At 43.6% G+C, this 16,517-nt stretch overlaps 1 protein-coding gene across 5 annotated transcripts in view; it reads left to right on the top strand.

The window, feature by feature from the left end:
- Window positions 1-3,748: 3,748 nt before the first annotated feature.
- LOC143280570 (choline transporter-like protein 1) overlaps window positions 3,749-16,517 on the top strand; it is a 138,431-nt gene continuing 125,662 nt past the window's right edge. For 3 of the 5 annotated variants that reach the window (XM_076585266.1, XM_076585268.1, XM_076585263.1), the window contains exon 1: window positions 3,749-4,988. The gene's annotated coding sequence lies outside the window, so the exon portion shown is untranslated. The remainder of the gene's footprint in view (window positions 4,989-16,517) is intronic. The other 2 variants (XM_076585267.1, XM_076585264.1) reach the window with 1 other exon arrangement.

The raw sequence follows: 16,517 nt of genomic DNA, 5'->3' as shown, positions 1-16,517 counted from the left end.
CAGTAACATTTTTGTAGGTGTTTTTAGCCAGTGTCTAGAAGTACTGGTCGCACACTTAAGTTGTTTACTTCGTAACGAAAGTTTTTGCCGTCTCCACTTCACATCCCGCCCATGCCCGGAATCCAGCAAGCCCTCTGGACCACCAAAATGTTAAGTCGTTTGAGGTGGTGGGGGCGAACAAGGGGCTGTTGTTAATGTTCTACGCACTCTTCCTTTGCCTTCTGTCTGTTTCTTTCTTCACCTAAAGCAGGTTTCTTTTCTGTTGCTGGTTATCAGTTCGTTTATTCATGGATAATGATCAGTTGTGTTGTTGTTATTTTTTCTTGTGTCACTTGGTTTTGTAGTTTGGGCGATCTGGATCCCGTATCGTGCGGTAAATGAGCACTTTCGTGAAGTATTTTGGAAGAGCCTAGAAAATACTGACTTGGCCATTGATATTTTTCTACAATGTGTATAGGCTTCTGAATTCTGTTTCTTTATGATTTATAGTTTTGCGTTTACTTTTATTTTTAGTTTTTGTGTCGGTAAAATCTTTTTCATCTGGTCTGAGAATTAAGGTGGTGGGATCCCTGACGCCAGAGGCATATTTTAAGGGGTTTGTTTGCTGTAATCTGATTTGTTAATGTTCCCAACTTTCTCTTTGCAGGTTTCTTGCTTGGAGGAAAAATTCTGTTTATGTCCCTTCACACATGGAGGTAATTGTTTTGTTCTTGGTTTTGTTTCGCATTGAACGGAGCTTTAGAGCTTGACGTTGTAAGCTTTGTTTTATTTTCACTCCTAGCTGACACAGCCCGACTATTCCTCTGGCAGGACTCTAAGACAAACTGAACTTAATAGGATAAAAACCCCACAAACACACGTACACTGGAAGACACGAGTCGGCCCGCGCGTGCATGAATTGATGTGCACACAAGACGATCAGCGATGCTTTTAGCTGTGTTGACTCTGAAAGCGAAGCTCGATTTTAGGCTTGTTGTGTGTGTGTGTGTGTGTGTGTGTGTGTGTGTGTCCGCGCGCACGTGACATTTGTGTGTGAGACTGTGTATGTATATGTGTGTATGTTTGTGCACATGTGTGTGTGTGTGTGTTCGCGCGCGCGCGCGCTCTCGTGTGTGCGTATGTGTTTGATTGTACGTTGGTGTTTTGTTGTTGTTGCTGTGTGTGTGTGTGGGTGTGTGTTCAAAAACAGCATGTGTGTGTCTCTGTGCATGTGTAATAACAGTGTGTGTGTGTGTGTGTGTGTGTTTGTGTGTGTGTGTGTGTGTGTGTGTAAAAACAGAATGTCTGTTGATGTTTACAATCGAGCAAACATAGCAGAGTGGCTAGAATGTATTAATTGCCATACACACAGCCCACTGTGTTGTGTTAGGCATGGTTCGAGACACGTATAAATTACATTGCGTGCTTAGCCTTCAGTACTACAGAATGGTGATACATATCTGTGCAGTTATACTATGCTAGGAAGTGCACAATTGTTCCAAGGTCAATTGTTGCTTCCTGTTTTGTTGTCACGGTTGTTGGTAGCTTTCTTTTTTTTCTTTTCTTTTTTTTTCTTTTTTGTATTTCTTCTTACCGTGTGAACAAATTGGACACGCTTGGCAACGAACTAAAGAAATTCTAATACTCTCTCTCTCTCTCTCTCTCTCTCTCTCTCTCTCTCTCTCTCTCTCTCTCTCTCTCTCTCTCTCTCTCTCTATCGCTTTTCTGACATGCCGTGGGTACTTTCTCATCTATTTTCTTTCTCTTTCTTTCTTTCATTTTTCTTTCCTTCTGTCCCTCTACCTGTTTGACTCTCTTCTTCTTCTTCTTCAAGTTCTTCTTCTTCAAGTTCTTCTTCTTCAAGTTCTTCTGCTTTAAGTTTTTCTTCTTCAACTTCTTCTTCTTCTTTCATCTTTCTCTTAGTCGTTCAACGTGTCTGCCTTTTTTAGCCAGACTTTCTTTATTTCTTTACCTTTTTGTTCATGTATTTCATCCTGTCTGCCCTTCTCTATTGCAAGCAGCATGACCGATCATCTTCACGACAGACCCGTTTGTCAGGATAAGTCAGGCGGCTTTCTGTTCGTGGATCGACTACAAAGGAAAAGCGTGCCCCGAGATTACCGTTTATTATTTTCATCAGTATTGTTATTATTATTATCATTATTATTATTATCATTATCAATTGACCGATACCTCGTGCTTCATTCTATTTTATTGATTTGATTATTTGTTTGGTTTACCTACATAGTGGGGTGAAAACAGATGTACATGTAAAGACCCCTGAAAATGGAGTATGGCTACCTACACCTTAGGTAAAAACACTTATACATCTTAAGACCCCTGAAAACTGAGTATGGCTGCTTACACGCTGGGGTAGAAACAGTTGTTCATGTAGAGTGGGAGGGGGAGAGTGTGTGAGTGGAAGGGGGGGAGGAGGGGTTTTGAGAAAGTGGTCATGAATGTTTTATGTAACTTGTAATATTTTTCTTTCATGCAAAGCTCCCTGAGCTCTTAGAGAGAAAGGGTGCTATATAAATGTACATCATCATAATCATTATTGTTATTATTATTATTATTATTATTATTATTGTTGTTGTTGTTACATTATTTCATCCTGTTTCATCATATTTCATCTTACTATCTCACATGTATCATCACTGCTTCCATTTTCGCAGCAGCTGGCAGGTTTTTAAGGCTTGATCAGCGCTTTGGTGGGTCTCACGTGTTTCTGTCTCACTACCCCTTTTATTCTTTTTTTTTATTACGTAATTCTGGTGTAGCGATTATGAACCACCCCACACGCTTTGACGCTTCCTTGACAGTGACACGTACCATGAGTGTAGTCATCAGGAATGGTCATGGCTCTCTTTTTCAGTGCGGTCTCCCTCACGGTCATAGACTTCTGAAATTGGCTTGATGGAAATCCGAAAGAGCCATTGTTTTGCGCCTTTTCGTTGTGTGTCTTCTGTATCTGTCAGTGTGCATTCTTTGTGAATTTCAGCCAAATCTACTGAATGTTATAACAAACAAGCCCGATGTGTGTGTGTATGAGATCGTATTTCTCGTGTCTCTGTCCTGTCCGCAGTCTGTCTGTCTCTGTCTCTTTGTCTCTCTCTCTCTCACACACACACACACACACACACGCAGTCTCGCTCTGCCGTCAGTGTATGTGTTTATCGTTTTTTGCCTCACACGCACACCCGCAAGCACACGCACACCCGCAAGCACATACACATCCAACTAGTCCAACCCGTACAGCCCATGCAAAGAGATGTACAGACTGCACATGAGTTCACATTCACTTCTGTTTGGAAATCTTGCACAGGAGTCAGTTTCTATTAATCTTCATGGCGTTGAGAAACATACGACTCTCCCTGTATTTGTCTCTGTCTCTGTCTGTCTGTCTGTCTGTCTGTCTGTCTCTCTCTCTCTCTCTCTCTCTCTCTCTCCATGTGTGTGTGTGTGTGTTATGTGTGTAGCACTCACACAACTTCAGTAGCTGTGACTGCCGCAAGCGAGCAAGCACACGACCCCATCGAGAGACAGACGGAGAAAGCACCGTTTTAAGAGCTGATGCGCGTGCTGCAAGCACGTGCTAGCTACACTGTGTGTGTGCGCGGATGCGGTCGGGTGTAGGGCGCGCGTGCGTGTGTGTGTGTGTGTGGTGGTTGTCGGTGGTGGTGCCTGTGTGACGGACACCGAGTCGGCAGTGTGGAAGAAGAAGAAAGAGGCGTTCCCCATTGATGCCGTGTCTTTGCTGCAGCAGCAGTCTGCTCCTCTGGTGGCAGTGGTGGTGGTGATGGTGATGATCTCTGTGCACACACGCTTTGCTTGAAATCCGTTCGCTTCGCTGGCAAGCACGGATATCGAGCACGTGTATGTAGAAAGCAACGTGATATTTGTTCCGAACAACTAGTTCTGCACGAACTGAAATTTGTTGCACTTATCATTTTGATGCCACGGTTTGCTTGGAGAGAGAGAGAGACACAGAGAGAGAACTGTTCGAAAGTGGCGGTGTATGAATGTTCGTCTGCATCACGGTACGGTGTTCAGTTGTGGAACCATTCTTATGTTTCCATCGTCACTTCAGATTTGTGCAGTCCCTTGAGATGTGTGGAGACCGGGGAATCAGTGGGTGTTCTGCTGCTTCCTCCATCGCTTCCTTTCCGTTGACAGGCTGTTTTCTTCCCCTCAACTCGTGACAACCTGAGTGTTTTGTTGGAACTACCCGGAAAGTGCTTCACTGAGGTCTTAAGTTTCTTTCTTCAGTCAAAGCCATAAGTTTTGTTGTTGTTGTTGTTTGTTTGTGTGTTTGTTTTTTTCATATTCAAAGCCACAAGTTTGATTTCTTGACACACATTAAATTTTTGCTACTTCTCAACTAGTTACTGTTTGACTTTCAGTTTCGAATTAGTGTTCATTATTTATTGGCGATGTTGACCGGAGTCTTTACTGCAACGATTTCCGTTAGTGTGTTTTTGGTACAGGTTTTGTCTTTGGAGCAACTGTGAGATTTCTTCTTCAGTTTGGTTGCTGATTGAAGATAGTCGGTAGAGACTTTGCGGTGTTTTCGTTTTTTTGCTCTGTGCTGATTGATTATAAGAGCCGTGAGGTGAATGGGTAGTGATGATGACCAGGCAGGCAGTGCAGACGTGACCTATTTATTGGCCTGAAGCAGTGACTGTTGTCAAGGCCTTGGGGACAGGAATGTGACTGGGAGTTCAGTTCGCTGGCTCACTAAGTTTGACCCGTGTCAGAGACACTGCCGGCACAAGTGTGACGGCGCTGTTTTCAACGTTGCCAGAAGTCAAGAGACGGGACTGACGGATTCTGCCAGCAGCAGTGTTTTTATTCGTGTGTGTGTGTGTGTGTGATGTTGTTGTTCTGTTTTTTCATTACTCACTGGCTCGTTTCGACGTGGGATTGCCGACAGTGTTTTCTTCGGTCTTCTGTCTACCCAGCGGCTTTCCCATGTTGATGAAGCCACGCTGTTCTTGGCGTCATCTCTGGTAATTATTGGATGCTATGTTTTGTGGTGATTTTTATTTGGTGTTGTATTTTTTATGGTGGTGGTGGAAGGTGGTGGTTTGCTGAAAGGTGGATGATGTTTTATGTTCGTCTCTGGTAATTAGTTGATAGTAGTCATATTTGTGTGGTCGTTTCAGTGGAATTAGCGATTATGTTCTCTGCCACGTTTCGGGTAATTATTGGATGTTCTGTTCATATTGTGGGCGTGTTATTGGTTTTGTTGTTGTTGTCTTGCTGAAAGGAACGCATTATGCTGGTTTGTGGGCATTAGCGGCTGATGTTTAGTGATAATTGTGAGTGGCTTTTTCTGAACAATCTATTGCTGGCTTGGTTTGATGAAAGGGTGTTTACTGCATCGCCACTGGTGGAATTACTGGAGACTGGTTGTGGTGATTGTTTTGCTAGTGGTGATTATTGCTGGCAGCTTTCCTAAAAGAATGGTCGTTGTACGTCTGTTAGATGAACTGTTTGTGATGTTCTTGTCTTGGTTTACTTCTTGTGTTGCCGTGATCGGAGTATGCTTGCGCCGGCGTCTCTTGGGGTTATTGGACAACATGTTTGTGGTGTGTGTGTTATTGTTGTTGCTTTGTTTGTGGGTGCATGTGTGTGTGTGTGGATAGTGTGCGTGAAGTGTGTGTATTTGTGTTGCATGCTGAAAAGGACGTTTCATGTTAGTCAGTGGTTGGCATTATTGGATAACATGTTAGTGCTGATTGGGTGGCGGGGTGAGGTGTTTCTTGGTGGTGGTGGTGGTGGTGATGTTTCCAATGCTGATGGGATGGTTGTTCTCTGTTTGTCGCTGTCTGATATTATTGGATCATGTGTCTGCGTCAAATGTGTGCTATTTCAGGTAATGGGATTGGTTTCTTGTTTCTCTTCTGGAAGGAGACTGGTCATGTATTTGCTTGTACTGGGGGTTTGAGTTGCTATTGTTGACTGTCTTTGTTTCTTCTTCTTCTTCTTCTCCTTCTTCTTCTTCGTCGTCGTCGTCATCGTCGTCTTGTTACTGTTGTTGTTCTTCTTCTTCTTCTTTGACGCCGTCGTCTTCTCCTTCATCTTCTTTTTCGTCCTCTTTACTAGAGAGAGAGAGAGAGGGAGGGGATCTTTTTCATGTTTTTTTGTTTTTTTTTCAAGGAAGTTAAATAAGCGCTGATCTGCTTGTGTGTGTATGTGTATGTGTGTTTCTTATGTTTTTTTATTTGTTTCTTTTTTGGTAGCATCCACTTCTCGCCTTTCAAAGGATATGTTCTACACAAGTAACTTGACAAAATCATAAAGAATGGAAAAAAAACCCAAAAAAAACACACGCGTTAGAATGTCAAACAAACTGTAAAGGAACGGACATAAATTGAAAGTTCCCTCTGTGTCCTTTTTTTCGTTTTGAAAACGGCAGCCAAGAGACAGCGAGCGTACGGCAGATAAATATAGCAAGCGTCTCACCAGACGGCAGAGCGGCCGCCACCCGGAGTCAATAAGACAGCAGAAACAATTCTGTGCCCGTGAGCCAGTTTGATGGCGAAAACGTGACATCAGCCCAGCGATGGTTCTAGGGCTGGCTCCCTGTGTCGACCTAACCTAACCTAACCTAACCTGCAAAGTGGGTCGTGGAAAGACGATGTATACTGTTGCAGACAGAAAAGGAGGAGGAAAATTGTGGTTGCTGCAGTGTGGTGACATGCATTTTTCATGGGGAGAGCAGTCCGAAATTCATATATAGAAATCAGTTGTGACAGAGTGCAATACAATTCAATACAATGCAATACAAAACGATGTAATATAACACAATTCAATACAATGCAATACAATACGATGTAATACAATATAGTTCAATACAATCTAATACACTACGATGCAATGCAATACAATTCAATACAGTGCAATACAATACGAGGCAATACAATAGAATTCAATACAATGCAATACAATACGATGTAATACAATACAATACAATACAGTACAGTACAAAGAGAGACGGCTGATGATGGTGGATGGGTGGAATATTTAGCTCTGAAAGATGAGCTGTTGAGTTTAATTAACTGAGTCCTGAGAACGGCGGAGAACTTTCTGTTGTTATCTGACGGGAAAATACGTGTGTGTGTGTGTGGAGTGGGGAGAGGGGGGGTCGGAGTGGGGCATGTCCATTTATTGATACTTTCTAGTCCATTCCATTCCATTCATTCTCCTGCCCGGGATGGGCGTAGAGGAGACATGAGGGACGATTCCGTAGTCAGTACTTTCTAGTACTGTTTCACTAATATCAAGACGACGTCAAAAAGGTTAAACGTCCCATCGTCTTTACAGCTTTTTTTTTTTTTTTTTTTTTTTTTTTGGTGGCCACCGAGGCAGTGAATTCATTTTCACTATGTCCAGGGCTCGGCATTGGAAGGCGGGGCCCAGTTTTCTCCTTCCGTTTTTTTTTTTTTTTTTTTTTTTTTTTTAACCTTCCCCATCCGAAATGAGGTTGCCATTCACACGTGGGTGGAGTGATGCCTTTCCAAGGGACACAGCACTATGCAGAAACGGGGCTGTGAACACCGATCACTGGATCACAACTCCAACGCCTGATTCTACCACAGCGCCTCACATTAACGTGGCGGCGGGGAAGAATGCACTGCATAGTTGTGTGTTGGTGACGGTGTGTGTGTGTGTGTTTGACGTTTGTTGGAGTCTCCACTTAAAACAGGAGCGGTTTGTAGTAGGATGACACAACGACACACAGCGGACGAAGTGGTGACGCGTTGACAGACTGTCGTGTTTTCACGAGGAGTAGTAGTAGTTCGGAACTGGTGTAAATAGTAGCAGTAGTAGTAGGAGGGTGAGGAGTAAGACAAATGAATGAATCGGTAAATGAATGAATGAATAAATGATGAATGACTTTGTCCAGCGCTAAATCTTCTGCAGACTCAAGTCAAAAGACTTTCCCACCCAACCGGCTATCACACGCAATGTGAACTCTCAAAGGGAAGACAGACACTACTTGCGATTACATGTAGATAGAAGGCTAGAAAAACTATGGACGGGAAAATGAAAAAAAAAAAAATGATAGAAATCAGTTGTGACAGAAGGCCATTCTAAAAATACAGTGGATTGTTAGTAATGATATTAAAAGCTTTATATCAAAGACCTTGTGGTGTCATCTGACGATAGAGTGCTAGGATACATGTACATAACATCAGACATAGGTATTTTACGGACACACTCAATGAGGACGCTATTCTGGAATGTTTCCCCGACGTGGGTTTTGTTGTTGTTTTGGGGGTTGGTTTTTTTGTTGTTGTTGTTTTTGTTTTTTTTTGGGGGGGGGTTGTTTGTTTGTTTCAGTATTTTTTTTAAGCTGATCTGACTTACTTGGTTGTGGCTATTTTGTTGTTGTTGTTTGTTTGTTTTAGTAATAATTTTTATTTGTGTTTTTTCTATTAGTTTTTCAACAAGAATTGGGTCCAGATTTTTATCTTGGTTTTTCATGCGCATTGTTCCCATTTTAAACGTGTTATAACACGGTTGGGCTGTGAACCAAGTGAATGAAATAAGCGGTCATCGGACGGCAGAAGCCAAGAGAGAGAACCCTTCACTGAGGTAGTGGGTGGTGACAGATCGACATGGAGGGGTAGTAGTGGGATGGTGAAGTATGTTGCGATGTTTTCTTTACTAAGAGACGTTGACGAAAGGAGAAGTGTGTCAGTGTTGGGGAGGGGGTGGTGGAAAGAGTAAGGACGGCTGCAGATTAGAAGACACAGTGAAGGGAGTGTGGCGTGGTGTCTCTTGACCATGTAATGGTGGTTTTCACGAGGTTTAAGCTGTGTGTGAGATAGAGAGAGAGAGGAGTGATTAGAGAGAGGAGTGTGGAGGAGGGGGTGGGAGAGACGAGTGAGAAGAAAGAGAGGTGTATGGATAGGAGTGAGAGGTGAGAAAAAGAGGTGTGTAGGGATGGGGATGAGAGAGAAATGAGAAGAGAGAAAGATAGGTGCGTAGTGATGGGAGTGAGAAACAAGTAAGAGAGAGATGTGTGTGGAGGATGAGGGTGAGAGAGATGTGAGAAGAGAGAAAGAGCTGTATGCAGAAGGGGGCGAGAGAGAAGGAGAGGTGAGAAGGAACGTGAGAGAGAGAGAGATGTTAGAAGAGAGAGGTGTGTGGAGGAGGGTGAGAGAGGTGAGAGAGGAGAGAGTTCTAGGTGTGGACAAAGGGAGACGGCGGGAGGTAGGTGGCGGTGTGAAGGATAGTTGCACTAATCAGATGATGGACAGGGTGAGAGAGGAGGGGGGAAGGGTATAAGTCAGTGGGGGCAGGGGAGAGACAGGGAGGTGAGGTGATGGGTTATGAGGGCAGTGGAACAAGACGCAGGGTCAGGACAGGGCGGTGAAGAACACTTGTGTGAAGTCCAGCGGGAAATGGGCTTATATTTTGTCGTGTTGTTTTGCTTTGTTGTTGTTGTTATGTGTGTGTGTGTATGTGTGTGGGTTTTTTTGGGGGGTACACAGAATTCTCAAGTTGACATTCGAGCTGCTCTTCCCGGGTAGAGCTCGTCGCCACAGTGCAGCGCCACCTGTTTTTTTCTGCATGTATGTGTATTGATATTACTATCAAAGTTGATTCTTATTATTCTTCAGAGCTTCAGGCACGGCCACATTTTTTGCCGTGTGTTCGTTTACGTGCGCTATGTGCATGCATGCCGCACACACGGGACCTGGGTTTATCGACTCGTCCGAATGGCTAGCACCCAGACCATCTACTCAGTCTAGCGGAGGAGTGGGAGGGGGAGTGAAAAGAAATTCCTGGTTGGTAATGTGGGAATCGAACCCGTGTACTTCGGCATCCTTGGCGGGCGCATTACCACCAGGACACCGCTCCACTGGACCGTGAAGAAAGGTGACAGGCCCCGGAGGGGAACGACACATGAAGGAAGAACATTGCACTAATCTGAAGAGTGGGGGATGGGTGGGGGTGTTTGTGGCGGGGGTGGGGCGAGGGGGGAGGTGCTGTGCTGGGTGGATGTGACGGGGTGACCCAGAACGTTGCTGGAGTGGCGAGGAACGGTGTAGGAATGTGAAAGGGGGACAGGAGGAGGGAGGAGGGAAGAAGGTGACAGAAACCAGAAGAGGAATGACACAGAGGAAGAACATAGCACTGATCTTGATTGTGGGGACAAGGGGTGGGGGGTCGTGACGTAGAGAACCAGATCGTTGGAGGACTGCTTTAGCAGGGCTGTTGGACCCAGTTACGTGGATATGCCAAGGTAGTTTTCTATCCCAGACTGATGTCAGCAGATCCTGGTCGTTTATCTGAGCTCTGAGGACCGATATATCCCAGACTGATGTCAACAGATCCTGGTCGTTTATCTGAGCTCTGAGGACCGATATATCCCAGACTGATGTCAACAGATCCTGGTCGTTTATCTGAGCTCTGAGGACCGATATATCCCAGACATCAACAGATCCTGGTCATTTATCTGAGCTCTGAGGACCGATATATCCCAGACTGATGTCAGCAGATCCTGGTGATTTATCTCAGCAGCTATCTCTGTCCCTGTCTGTCGGTCTGTCTGTCTGTCTCTCTCTCTCTCTCTCTCTCTCTCTCTCTCTCTCTCTCTCTCTCTCTCTGTCTCTCTCTCTCTGTCTCTCTTTCTCTCTGTCTATATATCTGTCTGTCACACACACGCTCTCTCTCTCTCTCTCTCTCTCTCTCTCTCTCTCTCTCTCTGTCTGTCTGTCTGTCTGTCTGTCTGTCTTTATTGTAATTCTGTTTGTTGAATTCAGTGTTAAATGTGATGTACGATTGATTCAATGTTTTCACACCACCCCCTTCATGAGGGGCTATGGCCTATTATGAATAAAACATTCGCATTCGCATTCTGTCTGTCTGGCTGGCTCTGTCTCTCTCACTCTCCATCTGCAGACGAATGCTAAAACATGCATGTGTACAGATACAATGACCTGTTTAATTCTCATAATTCTCAGTAGGTCTTTTAACAGAAAGAAATGTGTGTGATGTATTCATGGAAATCACTTCCTAACGGACGTAATGCAATGCAATCCAAACATACACACACACACACACACACACACACACACACACACACACACACACACACACACACACACACACCGAGTACATTGGTGAAATGGGAATAGGAAAATCGGGATCACCAATGTGGTGACAAGCGATTCGGCAGTGGGCGAATCGGAAAGACACCCGTTTACCCCATAGCATCAAAGGTTGGTGTGTGGGGGGGGAGGGGGGGGACCGGGGTGTTTATCCCATAGCATCAAAGGCTGGTGTGTGTATGGGGGGAACCGGGGGGGGGGGTCATCACTGAGCTCATCTTGCCTCGTCCCTCCACTTGGAGTTTGGTGAGTGGCCACAGCTGGGACGCTAATCTGTTGCCTAGGGTTGATATGGCCTATTGATTGCACCGTTTGGACTGATGCGCCAGCTTGAGTGTTTGAATGCCTGGTGATGAGTGTGTGTGTGTGTGTGTGTGTTTGTGTGCACGTTTGCTTGTGTGTGTTTTATACACAGTACGAAGAAATTGCTAGCTTTGTGTTAGTCTCGTAGGCACCAAAATATAGATGTATTGTATATTACATAATTATAGATGGGAGCGTTTGGAGCGATGATGTGAAACAGAAGTCTAGTTTCGCATGGCTGGCTGATATTAAGATTACATTCAATAAGTCATAGAGAGTTGTCATCGATACAATTAATTGTGATGGCGAGCGTTTATGGCATGCGACAATGAGGAGACCTGAAAGCTGTTACGGAGAAGGGGTGACGGGGGTGGGGGTATGTGGCTGTTTGTGTGTATTAGAGAGAGAGAGAGAGAATCTGTGTGTAAACTGGGCTTAGATTTCTGTCACATTCCTATTTGCTGATTTGGAGTGGTACTGGTATCACTATGTTTATCGTAGCAGAAGAGTAGTATCGATCGTAGCAGCAGTGTTAGTAGTAGTAGCAGCAATAGCATTGCTATCAACAACAGAAACAGCAACAATAGTATTGGTATCAACAACAGTAGCAGCAACAATAGTATTGGTATCAACAACAGTTACAGCAACAATAGTATTGGTATCAACAACAGTAATAGCAACAGTAGTATTGATATCAACAGCAGTTACAGCAACAATAGGTGCCAGAATAACCAATTTATATGATTGTGGGCCCTCAACAATCAAGAAGAAGAACAATAGTATTAGTATCAACAAAACTAACAGCAGCAATAGTACTGGTATCAACAACACTAACAGCAGCAATAGTATTGGTATCAACAACAGTAGCAGCAACAATAGTACTGTTATCAACAACAGTAACAGCAGCAATAGTATTGATATCAACAATAGCACCAGCAATAGTATTGATATCAACAACAATAGCACCAGCAATAGTATTGATATCAACAACAATAGCACCAGCAATAGTATTGGTATCAACAACAATAGCACCAGCAATAGTATTGGTATCAACAACAATAGCGCCAGCAATAGTATTGATATCAACAACAATAGCACCAGCAATAGTATTGGTATCAACAACAATAGCACCAGCAATAGTATTGATATCAACAATAGCACCAGCAATAGTATTGGTATCAACAACAATAGCACCAGCAATAGTATTGATATCAACAACAATAGCACGAGCAATAGTATTGGTATCAACAATAGCACCAGCAATAGTATTGATATCAACAACAGTAACAGCAGCAACAGTACTGTTATCAACAACAGTAGCAGCAACAATAGTACTGGTATCAACAACAGTATCAGCAGCAACAGTACTGTTATCAACAACAGTAGCAGCAACAATAGTACTGTTATCAACAACAGTAGCAGCAACAATAGTACTGTTATCAACAACAGTAACAGCAGCAATAGTATTGATATCAACAACAATAGCACCAGCAATAGTATTGATATCAACAATAGCACCAGCAATAGTATTGGTATCAACAACAATAGCACCAGCAATAGTATTGATATCAACAATAGCACCAGCAATAGTATTGATATCAACAACAGTAGCAGCAACAATAGTACTGTTAGCAACAATAGTACTGTTACCAACAACAGTAGCAGCAACAATAGTACTGGTATCAACAACAGTAGCAGCAACAATAGTACTGTTATCAACAACAATAGCACCAGCAATAGTATTGATATCAACAACAATAGCACCAGCAATAGTATTGATATCAACAACAATAGCACCAGCAATAGTATTGGTATCAACAACAATAGCACCAGCAATAGTATTGATATCAACAATAGCACCAGCAATAGTATTGGTATCAACAACAATAGCACCAGCAATAGTATTGATATCAACAATAGCACCAGCAATAGTATTGATATCAACAACAATAGCACCAGCAATAGTATTGATATCAACAACAATAGCACCAGCAATAGTATTGGTATCAACAACAATAGCACCAGCAATAGTATTGGTATCAACAACAATAGCACCAGCAATAGTATTGATATCAACAACAATAGCACCAGCAATAGTATTGATATGAACAACAATAGCATCAGCGATAGTATTTGTATCAACAACAGTAACAGCAGCAATATTATTGATATCAACAGCAATAGCACCAGCAATACTATTGGTATCAACAACAGTAACAGCAGCAATAGTATTGATATCAACAACAATAGCACCAGCGATAGTATTTGTATCAACAACAGTAACAGCAGCAATAGTATTGATATCAACAATAGCACCAGCAATAGTATTGGTATCAACAGTAGCAGCAACAATAGTACTGTTATCAACAACAGTAGCAGCAACAGTCACTTTAGCAGTCAGGGGTTCAGCAGCTGACTTGCTGTGGGGAAGCAGTAATGTGAAATGATGTAAGTGAAAGCCGGTTGAAAAAGACTGGGAGATGGAGCCTGACAGCTGGGGATGGGGGAGAGGGGCGGGGGGTCGGGGGGGGAGTGGGGGCGGTGGTGGGGGTAGAGAATGACGCGAACACACTGTGCAAGATATGCCGTTTCTTTCTTTTCTTCTCTTTTCTTTTCTTTTCTCGCGATGTGTTTGCGAAGAGTAAGAGAAACACAGTCCCAGTTTTCTTTGCCTTTGTGTTGTGTTGTGTTGTACTGTAATCTGCTGATGTATTGGTTTTTTTTATATTGTATCGCATTGTTTTGTACAATACTGTTGTTGGGTTGTTGTTTTTTTACTGTGTTGTGTTGTTTGTGTTGGCCGATTGCATTGTGTTGTTTAGTAATTGAATTTATTGCACAGCATTTGGTACTGTGGGATTTTTTAATATTGTATTGCACGGTATTTTGATGTGTTGTATTTTCTATATTGTATTGTTATTGTAGTGTAATTGTACTGCACTATAGTATGTTGTATTGTGTCGTTGTGTTGTATTGTATATTACTGTGTTGTTTTGTTTGTAGTGTAGTTGTATTGTACTGTGTTGTGCTGTTTGTATTGTAATTATGTTGTACTGCACTGTTTTGTGTTGTATTCTATGATTATTATGTTGTACTGCACTGTGTTGTGTTTTATTGTAGCCTTTACTATATTGTGTTGTGTTGTACTGTATTTTACCGTGTTATTTGTATTGTAATTGTACATTGTTAGAATTAATGTGTTGCCTTGCGTGTGGTGAGTTGCACCGTACTGTCGCATTGTCTGTTGTATCGTACTTTACTGTGTTGTACTGTTTGTATTGTATTGTAATGTATTGTATTATATTGCACAGTGTTGTTTTGCGACGTGTTGTGCTGTGCTGCACAGCACTGCAGTGAAGAAACGCCCTTTCCTTCGGAGTTTGTGTGGATGTTACCTACATAGAGACAATCAATTCTTTCCTCGGAGTGCTATCGTGAGCACGCCAAAGATCTGAACAATTACGTGGAGATGGATCGTTGAGCGAGTGCGCTCAGTAAATGTTAGGATCGTTACATCTGGTGGGTGGAGGAGAAGGAACGTTGCTGCCTGGTGTGCACACTCCAAGACAATAGAGACAACACACCACCACCACAACACAGCACAGTGCAGTACAATACAAACAATACAATGCGATCCGTCGCCGCGTAACAGTGCAACATTATTTCCTCACACTTCGTGTGTGTTGTGTGTGTGCTTCTATTTTGTGGGGCTGTTTTTCGTCAAGCTATTGCAGGGCTTTTTTCGTCGTCAGTCGTTTTTTTGGGGGGTTCTTTATCACACTGGGTTTACTTGCATGCCAGAGAGAAGGGCGGGGGCGGAGGGGAGGGTATGTCGTCTCTAGTCCGAAAGACTCGCATCCGATCCACACCTGAAGATTTGCGCCTGTGTGATGAGAAACGAGGGACTGTTATCTATGGCTGTCCTGGCGGACGCTGAATTGATCCACACACATCGAGTCGTCTACAACAAGGCGAGGAGGGCAGGATGGTCAATATGAGGAGAAAAGAGACGAGCTGCCGATTAATCGTTTAAAGAAGAGAAGGAATAGCGTTTGTTTGTGTGTGCGCGCGTGCATATACACGCACATACGCTTGCGTGCGCACGTACGCATGCACACACACATTTATGCACACAATCGCATATACTCTCTCTCGCTCTCTCTCTCTTTCTAACTCTCTCTCTCTCTCTCCCTCTCCCTCCCTCCCTCCCTCTCTCTCTCTCTCTCTTTCTCTCTTCTCTTTTACCTCCTACATCGCCCCCCCCATACACACACATACACCGCATGCTTAGCTTGAGTCAGAGACACTTGCAGCCAGCAGAAGAAACGGTAGAGATGGGGGTGAGGGTGGGGATGAAGTAAGACGAAACGTCAATTCGGTCTCTGTGTGTGGGGGGAGGGGGAGGGCTGGCTGTATCAGCGTGGGAAGTGTAGGGGACACTTGTGTTTGTGTATGTGTATAAACTATGAAAATACAACCACAGATTTAAAAAAAAAAAAAAAAAAAAAAAAAGAAGGAACCCTCAGATGCGATATTTTGAAGCTGCTGGTAGGTAGGCATTCAGACAGCCACTTAACTGTTCCCTTTATATTCTTATCCCCTCTCCATTCCCTCTGAGTGTCTGCAGGTCTGGCACTCACGGGAAGCGTTCAGGATCTCACGGGCGATCTGCAACCACTGGAGCAGCGCACGAACTATGACAGGCCGCTATTGTTTATTGTCGCACCGACCGTGCCTCCCAGTAACGTGTAGTCTACAAGCCCGAGCGAATCAACAACAGACGCGCCGAGTATCTTCGAGTTCGAAAGGTCTCTCTCGCGCCATTAAATCTCGCACGTACGTGGGTGAGGGGTGGGAGTAGGGGGCATGGGGGCGGGGGTGGGGGGGGGTAGATGTTCTGTTGAATGTGACACTTGGTTGTGATCATTAAAACCAAGAGCAAGAACGGGCACATTTTGAATCCAGATGTTCAGTGTCTTATGTTTTGTAAACCAAAGAGGGTTCGCAAAGTTTCTAATGGAAACGATTTCTCTCCATCTTAATCGTTAAAAAAAAGGGGGGTGGGAGAAAGAAAGAAAAGTTACACACGTTGATGAGCTGATTGCA

This window comes from Babylonia areolata, chromosome 3 (assembly GCF_041734735.1).
Source record: "Babylonia areolata isolate BAREFJ2019XMU chromosome 3, ASM4173473v1, whole genome shotgun sequence".
Lineage (NCBI taxonomy): Eukaryota > Metazoa > Mollusca > Gastropoda > Neogastropoda > Buccinidae > Babylonia > Babylonia areolata.
This window is presented reverse-complemented; position numbering and strand designations above follow the sequence as displayed.